The sequence below is a fragment of the Somniosus microcephalus genome, chromosome 17, assembly GCF_052327205.1.
Source record: "Somniosus microcephalus isolate GS21.2 chromosome 17, FLI_Smic_1.0, whole genome shotgun sequence".
Classification (NCBI taxonomy): domain Eukaryota; kingdom Metazoa; phylum Chordata; class Chondrichthyes; order Squaliformes; family Somniosidae; genus Somniosus; species Somniosus microcephalus.
The window spans coordinates 28,149,392-28,164,753 of record NC_141003.1 but is presented as its reverse complement, the minus strand read 5'-3'; the positions used below and the strand labels follow the sequence as shown (position 1 = coordinate 28,164,753).

At 44.4% G+C, this 15,362-nt stretch overlaps 1 long non-coding RNA gene across 1 annotated transcript in view; it reads left to right on the top strand.

Annotated features, from left to right (window-relative positions):
• The window catches only part of LOC147105601 (uncharacterized), a 49,782-nt gene that overhangs the window by 15,464 nt on the left and 18,956 nt on the right, over positions 1-15,362 (top strand). Inside the window, exon 2 of the long non-coding RNA XR_015081520.1 lies at positions 14,764-14,867. This is a non-coding gene — a long non-coding RNA (uncharacterized LOC147105601). The remainder of the gene's footprint in view (positions 1-14,763; positions 14,868-15,362) is intronic.

The following is a 15,362-nucleotide window of genomic DNA, read 5'->3' as shown; positions in this document are numbered from 1 at the left end:
AACAGATCACATCTTGAAGAAGAGAAATAAAAGAGCGCTGAATAACCGATCATGGCTGCTATGGTAGGAAAGATCTCTGCTTTTGATGTTCAGACTCAGACCTGGGATGAGTACTGTGAGGTGCTGATGCATTTCTTTGAAGCAAATGATATAGATGATGTCGGAAAAAGGAGAGCTATTTTGCTCACTTCCATGGGAAGTCAGACGTATAGTTTAATGAGAAACTTATGCAGTCCTGCAAAGCCGGGAGACAGTACATTTGCTGAATTAGTGGCCTTGCTGAAGGAACATTTCAATCCCAGACCGAGTGAGATTGTACAGCGTTTCAAATTTAATTCACGGAACAGGAAACCGGGAGAGACTGTATTGGACTATGTAGCGGTGTTGAGAAAATTGGCACACGATTGCAATTACGGGAACAACCTGAAAGACATGCTGAGAGATAGGCTTGTTTGCGGGATAATGGATAATTGACTGCAGAGGAGATTATTGTCCGAGACTGGGCTTACATATGAAAAAGCATTGGAACTTGCTCAAGCCATAGAGACAACGAACCGAGATGTAAAAGAAATACAAGGTTCAGACTGGGCTACTACAAAGCAAGTTGGGAGTCAAGTGGTTGTGCACAAGTTAAATATGCGTCAGAAACCACAACGTGAGCATGTAAAGGCATGTTATAGATGCAATGGCGATCACCTGGTGAGGGAATGCAGGTTCCTGGAGGAAAAGTGCCACAAGTGTGGGAAAAAAGGACACATAAAACGTGCATGCAGGGCAAAAGCAACCGTGGAGGAATACAAACCAAAAGGGGGAGGAAAGCAAAACCTAGGAAGAGAAGTGAAAAAACAGGGAGCACATCACATCAGCGGAGAAGCTGAGAAAGAAGACGACATGTTCATAATGCATAGTATGCTAGAGAACATTCCAAAAGTGGATCCTATCGCTTTGCAACTGACAATAAATGACTCTAAGGTCAACTTTGAAGTGGATACAGGATGCGGCATAACCATAATGAACAGGGAGGGGTACTCAAAATTGTTGAACCGTGCAAAAGTTGCAGAGTTAAAGTCTTGCTCTATGCAGCTTAAAACATATACTGGTGAACGAGTGGCGACATTGGGTACAGCTACTGTAACTGCAACACAGGGACACCGTGGAACAGCTACCTGTAGTTGTAGTATCGGGTTCTGGACCAAACTTGTTAGGTCGGGGCTGGATACAAGAACTTAAATTAGATTGGGGAGCAATAAATAAACTAGAGGGAGGCAAACAATTGTCTTTGCAAGAAGTGTTGATTGAACATGAGAACATGTTCAAGGAAGAACTTGGCACATTTAATGGCCCCCCAGCTAAGATTTATGTAGACCAGGAGGCACTGCCAAGGTTTTTTAAACAACGACCTGTGTCGTATGCCATGAAACCGAAGGTAGAGGCTGAGCTTGGCCGTCTTTTGAGAGAGAACATTCTGGAACCCGTGAAATGTTCAGAATGGACAGCTCCCATTGTACCTGTTTTTAAACCGGACAACTCAGTAAGACTCTGTGGAGATTATAAATTGACAGTAAATAGGGTGTCTAAACTAGAACAGTATCCTATTCCTAAAACAGAGGATCTCTTTGCGAACCTGGCTGGAGGGAAGAAATTCACGAAGCTGGATATGAGTCATGCATACTTGCAGATTACACTAGATGAGGAATCCAAGAAGTATGTAACCATAAATACACACAAGGGTTTGTTTACCTATAACCGCTTACCATTCAGTGTCTCATCTAGTCCAGCTATTTTCCAGAGGACTATCGAGGGTGTACTGTAAGGGATCCCACATGTTTCAATCTATCTGGATGACATTCTGGTGACGGGAAGAACCGACCAGGAGCATCTGAGCACTCTGAGAGAGGTACTACAAACATTGGATAAGGCTGGGTTACGGCTCAAGAGGAGTAAGTGCACTTTCCTGGGGAATGAGGCCGTGTTCCTGCGCCACAGTGGACGCCACCGGGCTCCATCCAATCAAGGAGAAAGTACAAGCACTGCAGGAGGCCCCAGTTCCTACCAATGTGACTGAGTTAAAAGCTTACCTGGGACTGCTAAACTATTATAACAGATTTTTACCAAACTTGTCAACATTGTTAGCACCTCTTCACAAACTTCTGCGTAAGGAGACACAGTGGCAGTGGGAAGAGGAACAGAGGGTTTCATTTGAACAGTCTAAGAAACTGATGCTGTCCTCGGATGTGCTGGTTCACTACAATGCAGAGAAAGACATCATTCTCTCTTGTGATGCTTCACCTTACAGGGTGGGGGCGGTTCTTTCACACAGCTTGGAAGATGGCACAGAAAGACCAATAGGGTTTATGTCTCGAACTCTGACACCAGCAGAAAAAAACTATTCCCAGTTAGATAAAGAGGGGTTAGCAGTAATGTTTGGGTTACAGATGTTTCACAAATACATATATGGCAGGAAATTCACCATATGCACCGATCATAAACCTCTTCTATCTCTTTTTAATGAAATGAAAGCAGTACCACAGATGGTGTCACCCCGGATCCAGAGGTGGGCAGTGGCGTTGAGGGCATATGAGTATGTCATCGTTTACAAGGCGGGCAAGTACCATGGGAACGCAGATGCCTTGAGCCGTCTTCCACTGCCAGGCACACCTATCCGTGCAGTTCCAGAGGACAGAGTTTTGATGTTGGAGGACACGGACACGGCAATTGTGACCGCAGAACAAGTAAGGACATGGACCGGTAAAGATCCAGTACTGTCTAGAGTCCGAGAATATGTGATGAGGAGTTGGCCACAGCATCCGGAAGGGACTGATTTCACACCTTGCAGTGTCAGGAAGACAGAGCTGAGTGTGCAGGATGGTTGCGTGTTGTGGGGAGCACGAGTGATTATTCCACAGCCAGCACGACAGTCTATCCTAGGGCAACTACATCAGTGTCATCCTGGAGTTTCGCGTATGAAAGCCTTGGCAAGGAGTTACTTGTGGTGGCCAAAGCTAGATGAGGAGATAGAAAATCTAGTCAAGACATGTAGCACTTGTCAAGTACACAGGAAGGCACCAGCAGCGGCTCCTCTCCACCCCTGGGGGTGGCTGGATAAACCATGGAGAAGATTACATGTAGATTATGCAGGTCCATTCATGGGTAAGATGTTCCTCATAATCATTGATGCACATTCCAAATGGATAGATGTGTATCCTGTAAATTCTGCTTCATCTACTGTTACTATAGACTGCCTGTGTAGGAGTTTTAGTAATCAAGGGCTACCAGAGATCGTAGTAAGTGACAATGCCACATGTTTTGTGAGTATAGAAACAAAAGAATTCATGAGAAACAATGGCATAGTGCACGTGACCTCAGCTCCATATTATTGTATCCGTGTGTTAATGGAGACACGGAATGCAGGAGTTGGTTTAACAGGTGTTTACTGAACAAAGTCTGGAGGTGAACGAAAAGATACAAGATGCTATACAGGCTTATATACCCGAGTGGTCACTACCGGTATTGCAGTACACAGGGGCTCTTAAAGGTACATACACTACAATTCCTCCCCTTTTAGATAATGAGTACATAACATTTTAAGTAATCATTAATTAACATGTTTACAAGAACAATAATCTACACATTTGCTGCAGTTAATCAATTATAAGTCAGTCTCTCTGGAGGCTTCCTGACTCGGTCCGGATAACGCCTCGGTGGTGTAGTAGTTTTCGGTGGTGTAGCAGGTTCTTTTGGCAAGGTCGATTCGGCTTGAATGCCAGTGTCGGGTTCATCTGGTTCCAGTATCACCGGATCGGAGGTAGATACTATGGGTATCTCTGCTTCATCATTAGGCGTATAGAGTTGTGGTGTAGGTTGTCCCTTTTTGGATGACTATGATCTGGTCAGCATGGCGCCTTATTATGCTTTCTCCAATGTCCACGGTATACATCAGCGGTCCTAGTCGTGTGCAAATAGTTCCAGGCTACCATTTCTCGGTACGGTAGTCCCGGGCCAAAACTTGTCGACCTATCTGGAAGGTTCTGGTTGGCCTTTCATTCATGCCTTGAAATTGCCGGTTCTCTACGTCCCTTCTGATGTTTGGCTTGATCAAATCCAGCCGGCATCTTAGTCTTCTATTGAAAAACATCATGGCGGGAGTTTGGTTTGTAACCACATGTGTTGCATTCCTGTACGCAAACAAGAAGTTATCTACCTTATGTTGTAGATTTATGTCTTCATTACCCATGGCTTTTATGGCCTTCTTGAAGGTCTGGACAAACCTTTCAGCTAATCCATTGGTGGCGGGATGGTATGGGGCGGACGTGTAGTGCTTAACCCCATTGTTTTTTAAGAACTTCCTGAATTCTTCGGACACAAATTGCGGTCCATTATCAGAACAGATCTGTTCCGGCAGCCCATTCCTGGCAAATATGGTCCTTAATACTGTGATTGTTTTTTCCGTGGTGGTGGAGGACATCTTTATTACCTCCGGCCACTTGGAGTGTGCATCCACCGTGATTAAGAACATTGAGTCCATAAATGGACCAGCAAAGTCGATATGTACCCTTTGCCATGGAGATGAGGGCCACTCCCATGGATGTAGAGGAGCTTGTGGTAGGGCGTTTTGGACCTTCTGGCATCCTAGACAGCTCTTGGTCATTTCTTCGATGTCTCCATCGATACCTGGCCACCACACAAACGCCCTGGCTAGGTTCTTCATTTTCACTCCACCCAGATGCCCCTCGTGAAGCTCCTTTAGCACTTTATCCTGGAGTTTGGGTGGAATCACCACTCTGGATCCACACATCAAGGTTCCTCTGCACACTGACAGCTGTTCTCTTCTTTGCGAGAATGCTGGCAACAGTGGTTCGCCATGTGCTGGCCATCCCTTCACCGTTAAATCGTAGACTCGTGAGAGAGTCGGGTCATTTCTCGTTTCCTTTTCAATGGTAGAATTTGTTACTGGTAGACATTCCACTATGGTTGAGTGGAACATCTCCACTGGGTCCACTGTAGGTGCCTCTTCTACCGTTGGCAACGGTAGGCGCGATAAACCGTCAGCATTCCCATGCTGTTTTGATCCTTTGTATTCTATGTCATATTGGTGTGCCCCTAGGAAAAGGGACCACCTCTGTAGCCTTTGCGCTGTCATAATGGGAACGCCCTTTTTAGGGTTGAATATGGAGACGAGGGGTTGATGGTCAGTCAACAAGGTAAATTTTTGTCCGTGTAGGTAATGGTTGAATTTCTTCACTCCCCACACCAGGCTGAGTGCTTCCCTGTTGATCTGGGCATAGTTACACTCAGCTGAGTTCAATGAGCGTGACGCAAAAGCTATCGGCCGCTCCGAGCCATCAGGGAATCTATGCGATAATACCGCTCCTACGCCGTAAGGGGATGCATCGCACGCCAGTCTGATTGGCAGTGATGGGTTGTAATGAGCCAACACTTCCTTGGACGTGATCAAGCCTTTGCATTTATGGAAGGCACATTTACAGTCTTCGCTCCATTTCCAAATTACTCCCGTTTGTAGCAGTGCGTTAAGAGGGTGCAGAACAGTTGACAAGTTCGGTAAAAATTTATGATAGTAATTTATCAATCCCAGGAACGACCTTAATTGTGAGACATTTTCAGGTGCTGGGGCTTTTATGACCGCTTCAATTTTTTCAGGTGACTTATGCAACCCTTCTTCGTTAATTATATGGCCACAATATGATATTTGTTTCTGGAAAAATTCGCACTTGGGGCGATTTGCTCGTAGGCCCCGTTCTCTCAGCCTAGTGAGCACCTGCTCCAAATTGGCAAGGTGCTCGTTGTCGTTTTCTCCTGTTACAAGGATGTCGTCTAGGTAGCATTGAGTCCCCGGAATCCCTTGCAGGACTTGCTCCATAGCTCTTTGCCAGATAGCTGGAGCTGATGCTACTCTGAAAAGCAGTCGATTGTACTGGTACAGGCCTTTGTGTGTGTTTATCGTGAGATACTTTTTAGAGGCCTCCTCAACCTCCATCTGTAGATATGCCTGTGCCAAGTCAATTTTGGTGAAACATTTCCCTCCGGATAGTGAGACGAAAATATCTTCTATCCTCGGAAGAGGATACTGTACCGTGTGAAGGACCGGGTTTACAGTCACCTTGAAGTCCCCACAGATGCAAATTTTTCTCTGTTCTTCAGATTTATCATTATTCAACGTTTTCTTCATGACCGGGACGATGGGTGTTGCCCACTCGCTCCAATCTACCTTGGATAACACACCTGCCTTTTCCAAATTCTCCAGCTCTGCCTCGACTGCTGGACGAATTGCGTATGGCACCGGCCTTGCCTTCAAAAACTTGGGAATTGCCGCATCTTCCACTTTTATTGAGGCGGTGACGTCTTTCAAGGTTCCTATTTCCTGTTGAAACACTTCTTTGGCGTTGGCCAAGATGTCTTTTAATCGTTCAGGTATGACGTCATCATCGTTTTTTTTCTTACTGGTCACCGTCAGTGCCTGAATGGAGTGCCAGTCTAAACGTATCTTCCTGATCCATTCACGTCCCAACAGCGGTGGACCACCATCTTGCAGAACGTATAAATACAACTTCTGTATTTCCTTGCTGTTGTATACAACAGGCACCCTTATTTTCCCTCTGGGGTATACTTTCTGCCCCGTATATGTCTTCAAGATAATGGATGTGTCTTTCAAAGGTATATGCGGAAATAGCCGCTCGTAATCCCGTTGACTTATGACGGTCAGAGCTGAGCCTGTATCTAGCTCCATTTTAACTGGGGACCCCGCTATCGTGAGAGTAACCCAAATGGTCTGGTAATCTTCTTTGGCAATTACATTATGTAATTTGAGACAGCTTAGTCTCTTGTTTCCGGAGTCGCTATCGCTCTTCTGGTCTTCGGAGCTACTGTCCATCATCATTTGTACCTTTCTGTACTTTTCCTTATTGATTTTTTTTCTGTCAGTGGATTTTTTGTTTCCAGATCGGCATACACGTGCAATGTGTCCCATCTTTCCGCATTGCCTGCATGCTTTGTCCTTGAACCAGCAGTCCCTCTGGTCATGGGTGGATCTGCCGCAGCGATAACATCTCTCGAAACCCTGTGTCATTTCATGGGTGCCGAAGTCCTGTGGCTTTTGCTGTATCTCTGCAGCTCCTCTTGCTGCTGCTTCGTATGATACAGCCACACTGAAAGCCTTGTCCAGTGTCAAATCTTTCTCAGAAAGTAGCCTTTTCTGTGTTCCTTCACTTAGGACACCGCAGATGAATTTGTCTCGTAGAGAATCTGCCAGTCCTGCCCCGAATTGGCAGTGCTTTGACAGCTTTCTTAATTCGGTGAGGTAATCAGCGTTACTTTCATTCTTGTGCTGATTCCTCCTGAAGAATTTGAATCGTTCCGCTATCAGCAGCGGTGTTGGGTTTAAGTGCTCCTGTAGGGTATCAACAATCTCCTTAAAATTCTTGTCCATCGGTTTGGCTGGCGTGATTAAGTTTCGTAACAGCCCGTATGTCCTTGCGCCCATCAGATTTAGAAGTACTGATGCCTTTTTATCATCCTCTACTTCATTCGCTGTGCAATATACCTCCACTCTTTCCACATATGTGGTCCAATCCTCTATATTACTATCAAAAGCAGTAATATTGCCAGTCTTAGGCATCCTGAAAATCAAAAATGGCGCCTCCCGCGCTTTCCTTTCTTTCCTGCCGAGAAAAAATGGCGCCTCCCGCGCTTTCCTGCCGCTGCTGACAACGTTGTTCTCCGCGGTTTTTATTTACACAGATATTTTTAATAGTTGGAGACTCGTTCCTGCCGGACTCTCTGGGACTTTTCCCTCCCTCTGCTTGGTCCGAACGCCAACCTGCTTTGCAGCGCCGGCCGTCTCCCGAGTGCTCCACCCTCCGTCTCTGTTTGCCTCCACCTTCCGACTCGCTGCTCGGCCCCGCTGCAGAGCCACCCGATCGAGCCCCAGCCCGCCGCCCAGGAAGGATTAGTGCAGTACCTGCCACCAGCCCGGCTAGCTGGTGAAACCAGTTTTTTGTTTTTTTTTTCTTCGACCTTTGTCTGAGGAATCGATCTCCTTGAGGTGCTGCCGAATTGCAGGTAAGTCCGTTTCCAATTCGTCGCCACTATTGTATCCGTGTGTTAATGGAGACACGGAATGCAGGAGTTGGTTTAACAGGTGTTTACTGAACAAAGTCTGGAGGTGAACTAAAAGATACAAGACGCTATACAGGCTTATATACCCGAGTGGTCACTGCCGGTATTACAGTACACAGGGGCTCTTAAAGGTACATACACTAGACATATCATCCGTCTTCAAATGGACTTGCGGAGGGAGCCGTACAAACATTTAAGAAGATGATGAAAAAAAGTGCGGAAGGGAGTTTGGCAACCAAGGTGTCAGGAGTTCTGTTCAGCTACAGAATAACACCTCAATCTACCACAGGACTCTCTCCTGCTGAGCTGTTGTTCGGACGTCGACTACGCTCCACTCTTGACCTGGTTCACCCAGACCTAAAAAGGAAGGTGGAAAACCGACAAATCAAACAAAAGGAGAACCATGACAGAAGGACAAAGAGCCGCAGTTTTGGAGAAGGAGATGCGGTCCTTACCAGGAATTTCAGTTATGGTCCAAAATGGATTCCTGGCGTCATAGACTCAATGACCGGTCCAGTATCATATTCGGTCATGGTGGGAACTGGTCAGGTAGTACACAGACATGTAGATCAGATACTGACCAGACAAGGGGAAATCGAACTGGAGGTTCCAGAGGAGATGTCGGAGGACAAGTTGGCCCCCAGTTATCTAAATACATCGGTGGTACCACCGCCACGAACAGAGCCAGTTCCACCTGGACCCCTTTGTCAAGAGGAAACCATCGTAGCAGAGTCAGATACTCTGAGTACTGCTCAGGAGCAGCAGGTGGCTCTACCACAACCAAGCAGGGACTTGACTGTAAGACGTTCACCAAGGCCTCGCAAGCCGCCAGAGAGATTGATAACGACCTGCTAGATTCGTTCAGTATGGACTATCGTTAAAGGAGTTTCCTTATGGGACTTTTTAAGAATGTTGTTAAGAAATTAATGTAAACTTAAGAGGGGGGGGATATAGTAATCTGGGATGTAATGTTTAAGTTATCCACCAGATGGAGCCAAAGATTAAGGGATCATATTCATTAGTGTTTAAGGTAATGTCCTGGTACACCAGTTAGTATGGTAATGTGGCATTGCATTATGGGTATGACTCGGAGGTGAATCCTCCATCTTGCATCGTGCAGTTAGATATACTGTGTTTTGCTTGCAGCCTGTAGAGTTGTTTCTCTGCTACACCGTGTAATAAACAGTTGGGTTTTGTTCCTTAAGATCTCGCTTCTCTCAGTTCGGACCTTACTACTCGGATATCACACTATCTGTCCAACCAGTTCCCGTCAGGTCAGTTTGGGAGCGGCTGACCCGACACTCCCGAAAATCGTGTGGGGACGGGATGGAGGTGGGTTGGTAGTCTGAAGCCATTTTTTCCGATTTTCACTGCCAACCTGCCTCCAAACCCGTCTCCTCAGGGCTATTAAAATGGAGCCCACGGTGTTTGTCTTCGCAGAAGAAGACGCAAAAAACTTCCTGGAAATAGTGGCGAACCAAGGGTCTAGCGAGAATGAGGAACTGAAAGAAATTAGTACTGGAGAAATTAATGGGATTGAAAGCCGATAAATCCCCTGGACCTGATGGCCTACATCCTAGGGTTTTGAAAGAGGTGGCTATAGAGATAGTGAATGCATTAGTTGTCATTTTCCAAAATTCCATAGATTCTAGAACGGTTCCAGTAGATTGGAAGGTAGCAAATGTAACCCCACTATTTAAGAAAGGAGGGAGAGAGAAAACGTGGAACTACAGACCAGTTAGCCTGACATCAGTAATAGGGAAAATGCTAGAATATTATTAAGGACGTGGTAACAGGGCACTTAGAAAATAATAATAGGATTGGGCAGCGTCAACACGTATTTATGAAGGGGAAATCGTGTTTGACAAATCTGTTAGAGTTTTTTGAGGTTGTATCTAGCAGAATAGATAAGGGGGAACCAGTGGATGTGGTGTATTTGGATTTTCAGAAGGCATTCAATAAGGTGCCACACAAGAGGTTATTAAACAAAATTAGGGCTCATGTGATTGAGGGTAATATACTAGCATGGATTGAGGATTGGTTAATGGACAGAAAACAGAGAGTAGGAATAAACAGGTCACTTTCAGGTTGGAACTAGTGGGGTACCGCAAGGATCAGTGCTTGGGCCTCAGCTATTCACAATCTACATCAATGATTGGGATGAGGGGAACAAATGTAATATATCCATGTTTGCTGATACAAGGCTTGGTGGGAAGTTGTGAGGAGGATGCAAGGAGGCTTCAAGGGGATATAGACAGGCTAAATGAGTGGGCAAGAACATGGCAAATGGAATATAAAGTGGAGAAATGTGAAGTTATCCACTTTGGTAGGAAAAATAGAAAAGCAGAGTATTTTTTAAATGGTGAGAGTTTGGGAAATGTTGGTGTTCAGAGGGACCTGGGTGTCCTTGTACATGAATCACTGAAAGTTAACATGCAGGTACAGCAAGCAATTAGGAAAGCAAATTGTTGGCCTTTATTACAAGATGATTTGAGTATAAGAGTAAAGACGTCTTACTGCAATTATATAGGGCCCTGGTGAGACAGTTTTGGTCTCCTTACCTAAGGAAGGATATACTTGCCTTAGAGGAAGTGCAACGTAGGTTCACCAGACTGGTTCCTGGGATGGGGGGTTTGTCCAATGTGGAGAGATTGAGTAGACTAGGCCTATATGCTCTAGAGTTTAGAAAAATGAGAGGTGATCTCATTGAAACATACAAAATTCTGACAGGGCTTGATGGGGTAGATGCAGGGAGGATGTTTCCCCTGGCTGGGGAGTCTAGAACCAGAGGTCACAGTCTCAGAATAAGGGGTTGGCCATTTAGGACTGGGATGAGGAGAAATTTCTTCACTCAGAGAGTGGTGAATCTTTAATATTCTCTACCCCAGAGGGCTGTGGAGGCTCAGTCATTGAGTATATTCAAGACAGAGAGCGATAGATCTTTGAATATTAAGGGAATCAAGGGATATGGGGATAGTGCAGGAAAGTAGTGATGAGGTAGAAGATCAGCCATGATCTTATTGAATGGCGGAGCAGGCTCGAAGGGCTGAATGGCCTACTCCTGCTCCTATTTCTTATGTTCTTACTTCATATATAAAAACAACAACCCCAGCCACTTACTACTAGGAGTATACTTGTACCAGGCCTCACAACAGGAATAAAGTTAAAGGTTTGTTTAAGTCTCTCAGCCTTCAGTTATCTAAAGAATAGAAAACAACTCTTTCAGTTAATCAATTAGGATGATTAATCCTTAAAGGAAAGCACTTAAACCCTTAAATCATATTGCCCCATTTTTAAAGGGGCACAAACAATGAATTCCAAATTCTAATAAAAACTTTACACATAATTTGAACTATAAACTCCAGACCCTCCAGTGCCCACCTGACACGAAAAGCCTCAAGCGTACTGGCAGACACAGCAAGCTCCCTCTCCAGGGACTCCTGGGCACAGACATAGCAACGGAAGAGAGGCAGGCAGCCGGAGCGAAAACCCTCATCGACCACTTTCAGCCTGGACCTGCTAATGGCTACCTTAGCCAGGCCCAGCAGCAGACCTAGGAGGAGGTACTCTGACCTGCCCACACCCCTCTGCACCAGGTGGCCAAAGATCAGGAGCTTGCGACTGAAATGCAGCCAAAAACAGAGGAGCAGGCCCCCTCAAATAATGGAAGAGGGGCTGCAACCTCTCACGTTCTATATAAATATGAAACACGGACTCATCCAGGTCGCAAAAGTTACTGGTTGCCTGGGAGAAGCATAGAGAACCTTGTATGACATGTAAAGTATGATAATTCCTCACCGTATAAGGTTATATATGATACTGAACAAGGTTTTGCAAATACTTCAATGTTAGCCCCAATTCTGACCAGAAAAAATAAACCTATCTTTGATTCAAGTGAGGCAGTTGTCCGAGGTTGAATCAGACCGTTCACAACCATGGCATCCTATTTGACCCTGAGCTGAGCTTCCGACCTCATAGCTGCTCCATCACCAAGATTGCCTACTTCCACCTCCATAACATGACCATCTCTGCACGTGCCTCAGCTCGTCTGCTGCTGAAATCCTCATCCATGCCTTTGTTACCGCTAGTCTCGACTATTCCATTGCTCTCCTGGCTGTCCGCCCGCTCCCCCTCCCCCAAACCCCCGCACCCTCCGTAAACATAAGCTCATCCAAAACTTTGCTGCCTGTATCCTGACTTGCATCAAGTCCCGTTCACCCAGCACCCCTGTGCTCACTGACCTACATTGGCTCCCAGTCTGGCAATGCCTCGATTTTAAAATTCTCATCCTTGTTTTCAAATTCCTCCATGGCTTCGCCCCTCCCTATCTCTGTAACATCCTCCAGCCCTACAACCCTCCGCGATCTCTGCGCTCTTCCAATTCTGGCCTCTTGTGCATCCCCAATTTTAATAGCTCCACCATTGGCGGCCGTGGCTCTGGGCCCTAAGCTCTGGAATTCCCCCCTAAACCTTTCCGTCGCTCTATCGCTCTGTCCTCCTTTAAGACTCTTTAAAAACTACTACTTTGACCAAGCTTTTAAGTCACCTGTCCTAATATCTCCTTAAGTGGCTCAATGTCAAATTTTGTTTGATAAGGCTCCTGTGAAGCACCTTGGGACGTTTTACAACATTAAAAGCGCTATATAAATGCAAGTTGTTGTTATGTCCATGTTTCCTAAACCAAGTAAAAACCCACTTTTGTGTGACTGCTTCCTATTTAATTCATCAACAGAAACAGAGGCCTTTTTTAAAGTTCTAGTTTCTCATATGGAAAAAGTATAACCATCCTTAATTGGCCATCATGAAACAGAACTTAATACACAGAGTGTAAGGAATCAGTGGACCTGATCTCATTGGTGGAAATAGAAGTCTTTAATGGAATAATCCTTTTCTGCACTTTGGAAAACTTCAGATTTGGGAAAAGATTCATCGGGAAGTTCAGACACAGTATCATAACCCTGCACCATTCATCATTAATGGCCAGATAATGTTGCTTTATTTCCAACTTGAATATTTATCATTGGTGTCCACTGTCTCTGCTACTCTTCAATTTGATTTTTTTATTAGTAGTGGTTATAAGTTACTCCAGAGGATTAGAGGGGTCCGCATAGGATTGCCACCTATTCTGTTTTGGAGTTTTTGAGTGGAAATTTCTAAATTGAATAACCAAAGTCTACTATTTAAGATGACATTTCATTTTTCCACTGTGCTTCTTTGGTTTGTGGAGACCTTAATTCTTAATGTTCATTAAAGTTTGCAGCAACAGCATGACTAACATTATAACTCAAGCCATGATCTCACCCCCTGCCCCACCTTTATTGTGCCCTCTGCCTGGTTTTGGATGCGGGAGAATGTGACAGCATGGCACTGATCTGCACTGTGATTTCCCTGTATGCAGCAGACACTCTGCTCCATCTAGGAAGCTCAACTAAAGTAACTCCAATACTTGAGCTGATTATTTAGTAGTCATAATCTGGTTTACAAAATTAAAGTAGGACATCTTGTTTTGTGAGGTTCGTTGGCTTTTTCCACTGCACCTGATGTAAAAAATGTTTTCCGATACCTAAGTGCATGATTCCTGCCAACTTGGAGAAATTTATAACCTCAATTTTTACTCTTCCAAAGCAGATGGGGGCACTTAGCGGAAGGGTTAGTCCCTTTTCCATCTCCCTATGAGGATGGATAAGTGATATTATAACATCCAGCTCTTCCTCTCCCCACTATAATATTTGTACTCTTTCACCTTTGCATGGAAATAATTTCTTTAATAGGAAGAGCATTTAAAAATATATAGAAAGTGTCTGGTTATTGGCAATTGAGTAACCTTAATCTTGGCAACTGCTATGCTGAATGGGTAGCTCAGATAACTTTCCTGTATGTATTTTGTATTAAGTATGTGGAAATAGTACATAGAATTGGGAGCAAGAGTTGTGAGTGCAGCCTGAGGATTACTTTGTAGAAGAACCAGTCTCACTCATGCATAAAATGATATAACATTCAAATTTGGATTTTCGTTTTGAGGCTGTTTCAAAGCAATCTCTGAATTTGTACATTTGTTTTCTATTGAATTGGGAAACCATTAGTAGGCCAGTATTTAGGCAGTGCATTAGAAAATTAATGCACGTTGAAACACAGTTTCAATCCTCCACTTCCTTGAGCCATAATTTCTGTTGCACTGTTTTTTTTAAACCTTCAGCTATTTCAGATTTATTGCTTCAGTGAATTAACTTCAGCATCAGTATTTTAGAGATTAGAAAACCAGTTTCTCCATTGGATAGAGGATACGTGGAACGCACTCCCAGAGAAAATAGTTGATTTGGAGTCTATTAACATATTTAAAAGGGAGCTGGATCAATAACTTTTGAGACAGGGAGTTGAGAGTTAGAGAGAAACTACTGACTTTTTCCCCAGGATAGGTAAGGGAAGGAATTTAAAAGTAAGGCAGTATTGGGGCGGGGTGGCCATGATAGAATAATTGCACGTGGACTCTGAATGGAGCGACATCCACGGCACTTTCTCGTTCCAGACTTTCTGTTGTTGTTTTATTTTTAGATAATTACAGTACGGTGTTCCAGCATGAAAACAGTTTTAATTAACTTAACTGTAGTGCTGATTTACTGTTCCTTTCAGAAACAGATTATAACAAACACAGTTACTCCATCGCTCTGTGAAGAGGAACACTGCTGACCTTAACAGAGAGAGACTCGTGAATAAGAATTCAAGCCAAAAGCATGGTAATTTCTTGAATTTGAAAATAAATGGTCAGGCTGAAAAAGTGTGTCGTCTCAACACAATGCCCCGATTTTGAGGTCAGTAGCGAACGAACGGTGCTCGCCGTTCCCTCTCGCAATTGGTACCGGCATAGTGCAACTTCCTGACACAGGACATCTCGAACAGCAACTTCCTGATTTTGCGTTGTACTGCGCATGTATGGGCGCCGTAAGTTGCTGTCTGATTTACTGCATAATAATGGTGACCACTGATAGCCTCACCATTATTCCTACCGCAAAATCTGGGATAATAAATTAACTTTGGGGAAATGTCTATTGTATCTATTGTCACTGTGTACTAACTGAAACATTTTACTTTGATTAATATCAAACAATCCAGATTACAAAACATGCATACATGAAAGAAGAACTCGGTCTCTTTGCCCGCACAGGGTTACTTTTCTCAGCCAATAGAATTTTGAAAGGGGTTTGTTTATTAGTATTTTTGTAAAGCTAATT